Source organism: Dreissena polymorpha, chromosome 1 (genome assembly GCF_020536995.1).
Source record: "Dreissena polymorpha isolate Duluth1 chromosome 1, UMN_Dpol_1.0, whole genome shotgun sequence".
In the NCBI taxonomy this organism is placed as follows: Eukaryota; Metazoa; Mollusca; class Bivalvia; order Myida; family Dreissenidae; genus Dreissena; species Dreissena polymorpha.
In genome coordinates, this window is record NC_068355.1 from 131,171,037 (window position 1) to 131,184,718 (window position 13,682).

Sequence of the window (13,682 nt, forward strand, 5' to 3'; positions counted from 1 at the left end):
GACTAAAATTTTAATCAATTTTTGGATGAAAAAATCTTGACTTATGCATACATGCCATAATTTTTCAGACCAATTCCGGGACATTGCGTTAAATTGTCCGGGACTTTTGCCGATTTTCCGGGACATGTATAAAATGTAGCGATATTTATAGACATATGCAATTTTGGTACGTTTTTTTTGTTTCGCATCGTTAATTGCAAAAGTTCGAAAGCCTATCCGAAATACACTTGATCTATTTACGTCAAATTAAACATTACTACTTCCGTTACTAGATACAAGCCACGTGTTTTCAGTGTTAGCGTTCTAAACAGATGGTGACGTCACTGCGTCATTGTTATTAAGACCGGTGTGTAACGCGTAGTTGTTGATACGCCTTTATTCATTTATAACATTTATATAATAAAACATACAACAATACAGTTAGAACAAGACAATAATAAACCTAGTAAGGATGACGTTTTTATATGCTTACTTTTTTACTCAACTTCTTTGTCGGTTAAATGTGCGAACATAAACTGCTTTTAATTTTTTACTCAGCGATGTTGGACTTCAGATGTGTGAACAACTATCCTTTGCTCTTACGCAGCGGGAATTAATGACGTAGTAGATTAAAGTCAATTAACAACCACATTAAACAATGCCGCCTTTTCGGTTTGACCGCGAACGTGAGACAATCGATATGTTAACAGGACCCCTATTAATTGATCGATTTTGACACGTAGCGTAGTCTGCCTATTCGGGTAGGCATTGTCATGGAGACGCTGCAGATATACACAGATTCGAGGTGCAGTTAAGCCTAAGATAAGGTACATGTATATATGGATTTTGTAAATTCCGGGACATTTGACAGATTTCCGGGACAGCGGGACAAGTTCTTCATTTCCGGGACTGTCCCGGACAATCCGGGACGTATGGCATGTATGACTTATGACTGGGGTTTTCTTGTAAATGATAATTTGTTAACGTCTATAAATCTTATGTGCATTCATATAACATTATTTTGATACTTATCTTGTGGCTTATAACCAAAAAATATTTTTTATAGTGATTACAGAATGCCATCATTAAATATATGTAAATTATATAAATACAAAACACATTTTGCTAAATGATAAAAAAATATTTTAAAATCTTTGAAAAGTATATACCAAACAAAAGTTCAATTTACTATCAGACATTATAAAGTGACAAAATTAAATTAACAAGTTACCTGTCACCCTATTTAATATCCTCCTGCATGGGGACTTAAAAGTCAACACACTACAGTAGCTTGTAACATATTGCAATCTACCCTAACCATGTATTAATCTCTGTCACTTAAACTTAAACCATATATCAAGCAACAGGCTGTATGTTCTTAACTTGCTCCAGCTGTTAAGAAAGTGCAAGTATTTATGTACTGGTATAACAAATGATCACATACAGTTCTGATAATTTTGTTTTTTACAGGCCTTCTGTAATGCCCCCTCAAAAACTTTTCAAAAACAAAGGGGCCTTTTCACAGATTTTGGCACATACTGAAGTTTGTCATTAGATGCTTTATATTGATAAATGTAAACACTGGATATAAAAAGCTCCAGTAAAAAAAACCAAGAATACAATTAAAACAAGAAATGTGTTTGTCAGAAACACAATGCCCCCTAATGCGCCGCTTTTTGTTGTTGACCTTTGACCTTGAAGGATGACCTTGACCTTTCACCACTCAAAATGTGCAGCTCCAAGAGATACACATGCATGCCAAATATGAAGTTGTTATGTTCAATATTTAAAAAGTTATTGCAAAACTTTACTGTACATTAAACTTTGTGACAGAATTTTTTTGACCTTTGACCTTGAAGGATGATCTTGACCTTGACCTTTCACCACGCAAAATGTGCAGCTCCATGAGATACACATGCATGCCAAATATCAAGCTGCTATGTTCAATATTTCAAAAGTTATGGCAAACTTTACTGTACAGTAAAGTTTTGGGACAGAATGACAGACAGAAAGACAGGCCAAAAACCATATAACCCCGATCTATCGATCCGGGGGCATAAAAAGAAACAACTCTCCATAGGATGACATATGCCCCCCCCCCTCTCAAGGTCAAGGTCAAAGAGGTCAAAATTTGTGTGCGCATGAAGAGGCCTAGTCCATATACACATGCATACCAAATATGAAGGTTACATCAGACATGGCGAAAGACCGTAACAATTTACATGCCAGACTGGCCCACCAGGAGAAAAAATTCACAGGCCAGTCGAAATATTCACAGGCCTCAATTTTAAGTGTTTGACCGTGGAGTCTCGGCATGGCAAAGTAAATTCACAAAAGTGCAAACATAAGCATGAAAATTTGATTTGAGCAAATAAATTAAGGGTGTTAGTTTCAGTTTGTGGATATATTTACGCTTTCAACATATATACTTGAGTGTTGTCGATGTATTTAGCTAAGAGTAACTAATATATTAAATAAGTCTACCTTTAAATATCAATTTCACTTACATGCCATTACAGTAAACTGTATAGAGTGGCAAACATAATAAAGCAAAATATGCACATGAATCTGATTAAACACAGATCCACTTGCATATAAATCAAATCATGTTTGTCCTTTTTTCTTTGCATTTTCGAACAATAACCCTGTAACTGTGAGATTTATTTTTCTTCCAGAGTAGACTGCATTCCAATTTTTAAACACTTTTTCTGTGACATTCAGTACATACATTTCCAAAAAAGAGTTTTATTTGTATCTAAAACGTATGTTCCTTCGTAGAATGACACGCACTTTTCATTAATCTGTACGAATTATATGACGCCCGCCCTTAATTCGATTGTTATTTGTCCTTTTCGCTGAGAATCGTTATTTCTTTTCATTGTCGGCCATCTTGATCACCTTAACAACAAACGTTAACTAGTATATGTTTGTCAACATTCGTGAACCAATAATTCAAAGTATGATGTCGTTCGGCGAGACACTCAATTAACGTTTTGAATCACTTTCAGAGTTTATTGATGCAGTTTGTTAGGCAATTCAACGAATTATGTCCCGAAATATCATGAGTCGGTAATCACGAAATAATGTAGTTGTGAAAACTGCAAGAGGTTTACACAACTTTTGAAGCAAAAATCGCTGGCCAGTAAGGCCGACGATTTTACATTTCACTGTCGGCCTTTTTAAAATTTTCGTCGGGAACGGCCGACAAGCCGACTGGCTTTTGCCATGTCTGTTATATCTGAAGCGACATAGAAGTTATGGGCATTTTTCGAAACCTAAACGCAAAGTGCGCCGAAAAGACGGACAGATGAACGGACGGACGGACGGACAGTGCGATCACTATATGCCCCCATTCAGGGGCATAAAAAAAGGTAACCCTCAACTGGGCTCGAACCACTGACCCCTGGAATCCTGGAGTTAAATTCTACCGCTTAGACCACTCGGCCAACCGTGCTTATACAATTAATGATTTCTTTTGTACTTTATATAAGCAATCCTCGTAGTGTCACAAAATATAACCACAACAACAGAACTTTTCAAATTATTCAATTGTTTCCCGTTGCAACGCTTTATAATTTTCAGGTTTTTAAATCGTCAAAAGATGCATATAATGGATACTTTAGAGCATGGTTATTATTCAGTATTATTGTTTCCTCACAAATATCATAACTAAAACAAAAATCTGAAAATCTGAAACAACTTTTTTTAATTTTGTCAATTTACCAAAACGTGATAAGGCACCTTTAAATACTGCATTCCACTTCAGTACGGTTATATTTGGTATACATTTACCAACCACATTTACTTGTGAAATTAAATGACCATATGACTTATACAGATAACATGTAACGCCTATGATTATTAAGTGGTATGAAAATACCAGGAATCTAAATATGACAGACTGACTAGGACAAATTACATGTTTTTTAATGAAATGCTTTCATAAATAATTTAATAAATTTAAAATCTATTTAGTTATCAAATGAGACTTTTATATGTAATTTGAAAAGAAAATTAGCGTATCATTTGCATTGTAAATAAAGCTTTTTGTCAACAAAGAAATATTGTGTAAGTAATATACGTACATAATTGGATAATCATACCCATATATGAACTTATTATATGCATGTGCCACTGTTCAGTTTTAAATTTTATAAATCTGTGTACTTGTAAAACATTTATACAAATGTATTGCACAATTTTAAATGCATTTTTTTTCGGCGTAAGCTGCATAAGCCAGCTTTTCACCTTAGCCTGACCTTTGTAAGTGTCCAATAAAATTCCAATAAAATTTCCCGCGGCTAGGTACGAATGAATACACTTCATTTATTCCATTGGCTGATTTGAGTATACCACCAGAACATTGGAAACATATCCGCGTCTTTGAAACACTGTTTTACTGTATGAAACAATTTTATCTCGAATGAAAAGGCTTAATAGATAGAACAGTTTTACACTCAATTCTCGACATCAATACAGTTTGTGCGTACACCTTTTATTTTCAGAGTATTACCAGCGCAAGAGCGTTTATACTTAAAAGGCTATGTTCTCATATTTAGTACTTACTTCCTTATTCCTGTCAACATGTTAACATGTAAAAGTATAAAGAGCAATGGAAGCGAGGCCTCACTTTAAAGCATTGCATTTCAACCCGCGAGGTATATCGGGTCAATTCGCGGACATTCAGAGTTTATATACAGGTCATCACCAGAGTTGGCGGCCAGTAAAATAATCGTTATATAATAAAGACGCTATCCGTGAACTAGGTGACCTGGAATTTTCTTTAGACCAGAAATATGTTAAATGAAGATATTCAGCAATATAATTATGGTATGTAAATAATAGATTCTTAATGTGTTTTCAACAATACAATGATAAATATTATTGTTGATAAATTTAACAATAATTATTCGTCCATATTGCTTAATGTACTAAAGTGATATTATAAGCATGTAACAGTTTATAGGTGTCTATCGCAACACTTATATAAAATACGTCAAGAATGTGTACTCGGCGGAATAGCTCAGTAGGCTAAAGCGTTTTTACTTCAGGACTCTGGCAGGACTCCAGGGGTTACTGGTTCGAAACCTGTTCCGGGCAATGTTCTTTTCCTTTTTTTAATTTTATTCTTGATTTTTTACTGGAGCTTTTAAGATCTAATGTTTACATTTATCAAAATAAAGCATTTAATGAATAAGTTAAAAAATGCCAAAATCTGTGAAAAGGCCCCTTTAAGCATTAGCACGATGATAATTGATACTGTTAATAATCGAATCAAAAAGCAATGCCCGACAAACCACTAAAACAGGTTTGTTCGAAGAACGCGCCTATAAATACGGATACTTCTCGTGTGGCCGGTTGACTCATATGTTTAAATTTCACTTCCATTCTTCTTTTGGTTTTCTGTTTTGTATCTATAGGTTTATGACCAGCAATATGTTATAATGTAAAATAAGCCGCGAAAACTCCCCGTAACATCCCGTACTGCGTGTGATGCAGCTAAGAACTGCACAGAAAAAGACATTCGCTATCCTTGATCTCATTCATTAAACTATTTACGCCGTATATCTTTTTTAAAGATATTTCTTGTTATTGCTATCAGCGATTTTCCTCCTTCTTTATAAAGTACCGGTAAACGGTACTTTCCCAATCGAACGAAAATTCCCAAATTCCCAAAACGGTACTTTCCCAATCGAGCGAAAATTCCCAAATTCCCAATCGGCATCTGGAAAAATCCCAATCAGCGTCCGAATTTTTTCTCAAAACGATAGAAAGTTTCGTAAAAAAACCAACTTTCGGCGAGCGAACAAAGAAAATCGTATAGTTGTGTGTAACCACGCGCTCGATTAATTTCGGGTTTTATTATTCAGCGCATTCAATCAATAGAGTTGTTACTGTTTCCGGTTCTTTTGCCAGGCAGCCAGCGTACTGTTTTACGTCGGTTTGTAACCTTATCGTAGTTTGAAATGATTCATAATAGCAAATATTATGCCAAAAAACCAATCGGAACCATCAATCACAGGACACATTGACAGCAATAATGATGCTGTGCAGGGAGGGATGCAAGCAACTGAGTGATGATTACACATCAAAGATTGTTGAAATTTCACAAAAATGAAAGAGAGAGACATTGCTTTAAAAGAGATTAAAACAACTAGTAATTGATTTGGTGTGTTCTTTATAATATTTTGTTATTTATATAAACTTTATAACTTAATGGTCATTAAGGCATGCCTGCAAATGATTATTTAAATGGGTATGTTCAATTAAGTATGAACTGTATGATGTATTCAATAAGACCCAAACTTCACGACGCGATTTTCCCAATTTCAGGATTTCACGACTCGATTTTTCCCAATTTTGAGGTTTTCACGACTCAATTTTTCCCAATCGGACCGGTACGGGTACTTTTCCCAATTGGACAAGGAAAATCGCTGGCTATGAACAACCTCAAAATGATGTTTGACCATTCTGTTATAAAAATGTTTATGTGACATTGTAAGAAAACATTTTGTAAAACAAGAAAGTGATTTTTTTGTACAAAGAGATTGTGCAAACATTCTGACACATTTGCTTATAAAATTCTTCACAAAATTAGCATGTGTATCTATGTGACACATATTTATTTTTTTTAACATGATCGGTGTCATGCAAAAATGGGTCATATGCCACAAGCGCCCATGAGCGTCGCGCTCCAAACTGAGCCTGTACATCAGCACAATCTGGTCAGGAGCAAGGCTTTCAGCTAAAAAGTTGCGCAACTTGTTTAATGGACTCATTATTGGACAGGGAACCTCCTGATAAGACTGGGCGGATGTGCAGGCTGGGGTAGAGCTACGCTGGCTGTATATGGCATAAGACCCATTTTCGTTTTAACAAATTTAAGACCTTATGATGCAACATGGCAATCTACATGGTAATAAAAAAGGCACTTTAACCAATTTCAACAATGGCTTATCAAATAGAATGAAAACCATCAACATAAAAACACTTGAAAGTTTTTAGTATGCTACTTATTAAAAGTATCAACACAAGTATTGTGAATCTAAGTGTCCTTAGTACAGGTACTCGACTTTACAATAAAGTTTGAAATGTACAACTCTTCTTTCCAAACTCTAGATAAAAATTAAGGCCATGTCAAAATATGATCACACACGCATTAAACATGTACCTCCATTCTATGATAAGACTAAGACACCTGACTATATTAAAAACTACAATCTTCTTTAAAGTCACATTTTACATCCATTTTGTTTGGCAAATTGTTTGGTTACCAAGTTCTGGGGTTTATCAGCATCTTAAAAACACCGGCAGCAACTTAGCCAGGCAGACTGCTTTTGCAAGGATGAAAAGGAAATTAGAAGACAAAACACTTTATATCTTTAAGTGCATGAGCACTTCACTCTTTTTTTTAATTATTACTGAATTCATTTGAATGGAATATATAAACATGAATTTTGGATTTTTAGTAATGTAATTTTATACGTATATGAGAGCAGTTATTGGTTTATCCAAATAGTGCCCTTCCAAATATATAACTTATCAATAAAATTTCAATCATTAAAATGCAGTTAATAAATGTCAGCTTATGTGTTGCTTCAAGATGTAATGAAAATCCATTTAATGAATTCTACTCATAAAATAAAGGGCAAATCAAAAGGTTTGTAATAGAAATCTAATCAATGAACTTTATAACATCAAAATCCAAAAATACATAAACTTAATTTATGTTTTCATAATATGGAAATCGAGTTATAAAAAGAAGTTTATTAGAGTGATCCTTACATCCAACATAGTAACCTGCTTGTAATATATATAAACATATTTCAGCTCATACATGTATAATATTAAGCACATACAAGATCAACTTAAAATATCAAACTATCTTTTATATTTGTTTTTTCTTATATACAAAATTGAATGCTTGACATTAAGAACATGGTTGAGCAAGCAGCACTTCTGTGTTCAAGGAAACAAAAATAACCTAATGTAAATTTTGTATAACTGACTTTTTAATGTTTTAATACTTATATAAAATATAATTATTTCACAAACAAACCTTTGAGTAATTTTTTTTATTATAGTTACCATAATTTTCAAAATCAAATTTAATTTAAAACTTTAGCTGATATTTAGGAATTGCCAAATGCTCATTTTATAACAATTTTTTTTTTATTGGTATAATTTTGATCCACTCCTTACTTGAGTGACATACGTCTTAACCAGACCTACATGTACACCTCAAATTCAAAGCAAAATGAAACAAGCAGTCTAAATAATATATACTATTCTTTCCACCTGCGGGAAAATAATAAAGCATGCAATTGATTACCAAAAAAAGAAATAACAAACTACTTCAAATGAATTTAACAGTTCAGAATACTAACACACAAAATAAAACATGTCTTAGATAAAGGCTGTAATAAAACATGCAATTGTTTACCACAAAAAGAAATAACCAACAGTTACTCCTTCAGATGAATTTAACAGTTCGCAACACTAGCACACAAAATAAAGCTGCTGCCTTTGATAAAGGCTTTTTGTGATAAAAATGATCTCATCATATGAAACTTAGCATGACTTTTGCATTTCAAGTTTAATGATTCACAGCTATATAAACCCACTGGAAGTATATTAGAAGTGCACAAGGTCAAAAGTAGGAAGTACAAAAATGTGATCAATGCATAGTGAACAATGAAGGGATTGTATCAAAAGATTTAACTCAAAACTCGCTTGATTTTATTACTGCACAATTTGCAAATGTACTTTTTTTAACAGATTCTTAATTAAAAACAAAAAAACTAGCTATTATATTTTAAGTATTTCATTAATTGTCTATGATGCAGATTTAATTTTTCTGAATATGTGTATTTGTACATTTAATAAAATGGTCTTAACTTCTACACTCATTAAAATTTCACCAAAACTTAGTGCCGCTCACAGATTAAATGACAGTTTTTAGTGTGAGAGTTAGCTCACACTAATGTTACAGACCATATTTTGCAAATCAGTATGTGCTTAGAAGCCTTAGCTAGGGTATGGAAAGAAAACCACTGCCTGTTGCAGCAGACGACAAATGCTATGAATGTCTGCTACGGAAGATAACCACCACATTTGCCTGTTTATAGTTCACCACTGGTACACTGCAGAGGGTTTATATGACTAATAGTGTTTAACAGCTTGTAAGACGAGATTGGCCAGTCTAGTGTTTATCATTGAAATCTGTACATATTGGCTTCTTTCAGGGAAAACGGGGCTTAATGCATGTCAAATAAGTAGGCTGTGCATACTGATTAGCCTGTGCAATGCGCACAAGCTAACCAAGAACGACATTTCTGATTTTATGATGTTTTTCGTTTAAAGAGAGCCTCTGGTATTGGGATGACAATTTATGCATATGCATTAAGCCCTGTTTTCCCAAAATGAAGCTTAAATTAATATTTTTATTAATGATTTTAAAAAAACACATCTGGACCTGTGCTTTAAGACACACTCTTTATAAATTTGAATGGGTTGTGTTCATTTAAAACTTGCAATATAAAAAGATATAACATAATTTTTTAAACTGAGTTGCGTCTAAACTTTTACAACAGCGAACACCTACAGTGCCTTCAGCATTTTGATTAATGTGAGTGTTAGCTCACACTAATGTTACTGACCATATTTTGCAAATCAGTATGTGCTTAGAAGCCTTAGGTACGGTATGGAAAGACAACCACTGCCTGTTGCAGCAGACGACAAATACTATATACAGCGTCTGCTAGAAAAGATAACCACCACATTTGCCTGTTTATAGTTCACCACTGGTACACGCAGCAGAGGGTTTATACATATGACATATAGTGTTTAACACCTTGTAAGACGAGATTGGTCAAGTGTTTATCATTGAAATCTGTACATATTGGCTGCTTTCAGGGAAAACGGGGCTTAATGCATGTCAAATAAGATTAGCCTGCGCACACTGATTAGCCTGTGCGATGCCCACAAGCTAATCAAGGATCACATTTTACAACAGCGAACACCTACAGTGCCTTCAGCGCTTTGATTATCAGGCCTTTTTCTGTCTATTTTGGGAAAAAGTACCTAGCAAAATTGGGATTATTCGCGTCGCGAAATCTTCCAAATTGGGAAGAATTTTCATCGACAAAAGCATTATTTGGGAAATAATTATTTTTATTTTTTCTTATTAAATGATTAAATAAATCTAATGTTTTCATACATAGTTTTTGTATTGCCAAGAAAGTATTAAACTGTTTTTTACCATGCAACAGTCATTGTCAACTGCTAACGTAAGTATGTGTATGATAAAAAACAACAACAGACTTTGTTTTGCTTGAAGTTCACATCAAATACATAGCTCGATCTGTCATTAAGGATTTTTTATGAATATTCATAGTTATAGGACCCGCATTCAACATATTTTTATTCAAAATTCAAGTTGCCAAATGTCTGAATGCAACCATTTTTGAAACATAAAAGTAAAGCTGAACATCATAAATATACAGTATTGAAATGTTAAGAAGCTACAAAGGGTTACGTGACTCTGAATCTGGCAGTGGCAAATGTTCATCACTTGCTTGCTCAGAAACCCTTTCTGTACGTATGTACCCATAAAAGCTCAGAGCATTCAAGAAGAATTAGATTCTGGGTTAACCGTAGACTGACTGGAGATAAATTTTCCCCACAAAACATTTTTTTTTGTGCCTTTCGAGTCAATTGATTGTATTTTACTTCGATAGTACTTCGAATTATGCGGCATTTTTTTACACTGGGTCCGATTTCCGTAATGTTTAACCCAAATTTATTCTTTTGAACCACAGTAACGTTGAAAGTGAAACTAGTCCACATTTATTTACCCCAGATCATCAATATCGATTCTCAACCAATTTACAATAATTAATGCGTACACATGGTTATCACTTGTTGTATACATACCTGATAATTCTGAATAATCCAGCACTTCATTATTTAAAAGCTGACCAGAATGACCGTAAATATGTCTAAAGAAATGCATAGACACAAGTGGCCGCCATTTTGTCTGAAGTGTCAAGATCGCAAAATTGCATTATGGAGCACTCAATACATTGACGTTCTACGCAGAATTCGCATTGGTGCGCTAAAACACGGCGCCGATTATTTAAAACATAGTACCTACCGGGAAACGCATTTTTCTGCTTCGATTATTTCGGTCGGAAATTGGGATTTTTTTTTTTTTATTGGGAAAAAACACCCATATTTGGCATTGGGAATGGGTCCGACTATCGGACCCGTGAGATAGGCAGAAAAAGGCCTGTTTTTAAAAGTGAAAATGGCTTTGTGCAAACAGCATAAAACCAGAACAGCCTGCAAGTAACTCACAGTCTGTTCAGGTTTTATGCTGTTTGCTGTTAATCAGTAATTAAGGGTTCAAAATGAAGCCTTTAACATTTGAATTGGTAAGAAAGGTCTTAAATTAAATATAACTTTCTAAAGGATTACAAATGCGTCAAAATAGTATCTTAGTGGTAGAGGGTTAAATCACTTCATACTGTAGACGTATGGTGAAAAACCATCAAAGGATGGGTTTTACAGTACCAAAAACATTGAATCACCACAAACCACAGGCAATTTCCTGACAAACTTATAAATATTACTAGTTATAAATTCCCATTATAATGAAAACTGAAATGCATGGCAAGGCATCCCCTGACTAAAACTTTTCTGAAGCTTCATATAACTGTAAACATTTGAATTATTATTATCTTGGATATATTATGGGGTATTAACTATGCAGAAAAACTTGTAGACTAATGGACATTTCTTAATCCAAATTTCCTTGTTTGTAGCCATTGGCCAATATGGCAAATGGTAGAGTAAGCCATGCCGGATATCAATCTAAATTTTGATATAAAATGACAGGTCTATGCTCTTTAATAATTCACAAGTGCACAATTAATCAATACTTCAGACTTAAGTCACATTATGAAATACTATACAAATCATGGTGACCTAATTCATAACATGAAAAATATTGTTTAATTGTTATATAGCTATCTGTACAACAATATAACTTTTTCTAATGTTTGCAACACATTTGAATACAATGAAAATTGCCCAAGAAAAATACCATACTATAGAGCACAAATTCCAATATATCATAATGAGAAAAGACGCTCTTAACATAGAACAGTCCTAAGCACTAGGAATTTACAGGGTGACAGTCAATTAGGCATGGAACAGTCCTAAGCACTAGGAATTTACAGGGTGACAGTCAATTAGGCATGGAACAGTCCTAAGCACTAGGAATTTACAGGGTGACAGTCAATTAGGCACCCGTAGTTTTTTTAGGGAGCATTAATGACTATGAGCAAATTATAATTAATATATTTTTGTTTACAGCTTAAAGGGACTGTCAACCACGAATGACGAAAAAAGAAAAGTTCTAAAATACCTAATTTTTTTACAATTATTTGTTTACATTGATTTAAATATCACGACTGGTAATTACATTACATGAAAAATGGTAATATTTTTAGTATATTTGGTAATAAAATATCGCGATATGAAAACGAAAGTACATCCTGAAAATAGGTGACATAACGGTATACACACTATAAATAACGCTAGAAGATTGATCATTTTCTATATTAGATATACTCAATTCACTCTTCATGCATAATTAGCAAGCCTGGGTTTACCACGTGATGATGATGATCAATCTACTGGCGTTATTTATAGTTAACTGATAGTTACCTGGTAGACATACCAAGTAAAATTTAATACCAAATATACCGAAAACTTAACAACTTTTTTCAAGTTATGTAATATACCAGGCGTGATATTTTAATCAAAATAAACTAATAGTTGTAAAAAAAATACGGTATTTTACAACTTTTCTTTTCTACGTCGTCGTGGTTGACAGTCCCTTTAAAGGGACTGCTCACAGATTTTGATTTTTTTTTTAATTAGATATTTTATAATTGTGTACATGTCTGTTAATATCGGAACTAAAAATGAAGAATAGAATTCAACAAAGAATTGAAAATTTAAGAAGACCACCGCATAACGGGGCCAACGCTCAGCTGCGGGTGCAGTTTTGAATTAATGAAAGCTTGTCAGAATTTTTTTTTTTTTTTTAAGAGGTCAGTGACCTTGACCTTAGACCTAGTAACCCTAAAATGGGTGTGGCGTGTAGAACTTATCAAAGTGCATCTACATATGAAGTTTCAAAGTTGTAGGTGGAAGCACTTTGATTTTAGCAAAATGTCAAGGTTTTAGCACGACGCGGACGGTGGACAACACGACGATCTGGCTATGACAATACCTCGGGTTTTCTCCGAAAACAGCCGACCTAAAAATTACCCTCTTGGGCTTCAAGCTATGACCGTTGGCGATCTTGGAATTAAAGAGCTTTACACTTAACCACTCAGCCATTCAGGCTGTTGCATAACATTATGCATTTACACTTTATAAAAGCATGTTAATTAATAACAATTATGTGGCTTTGATGGTACTTTGTTTTGGACTTGTTTGAATCATGATTTGATGATGATCTCACTACACTACACTTTCAGAAAGACAGCATTATGTTCACACTTGAGCCATTTGTACTATCAGTATAAACACAATTTATAGCCATTTAATTTGCAGTTTATAGACATCCATAAATATCTAAAGTGCAAGACCTGACTACATATTTGCATGTACCTAAACATTTCTTTAAG

General features: G+C 33.9%; 1 protein-coding gene across 7 annotated transcripts in view; it reads right to left on the minus strand.

Annotated features, from left to right (window-relative positions):
- Nucleotides 1-13,682, minus strand: part of LOC127850028 (unconventional myosin-Ic-like) — a 95,768-nt gene that overhangs the window by 71,467 nt on the left and 10,619 nt on the right. For 2 of the 7 annotated variants that reach the window (XM_052382797.1, XM_052382806.1), the window contains exon 1: nucleotides 8,423-8,608. The exons of 2 other annotated variants lie outside the window; for them this stretch is intronic. The gene's annotated coding sequence lies outside the window, so the exon portion shown is untranslated. Of the gene's footprint in view, nucleotides 1-1,210; nucleotides 1,293-8,422; nucleotides 8,610-13,682 lie in introns of those variants that run through there. 3 more of the 7 variants (XM_052382771.1, XM_052382777.1, XM_052382780.1) reach the window with 3 other exon arrangements.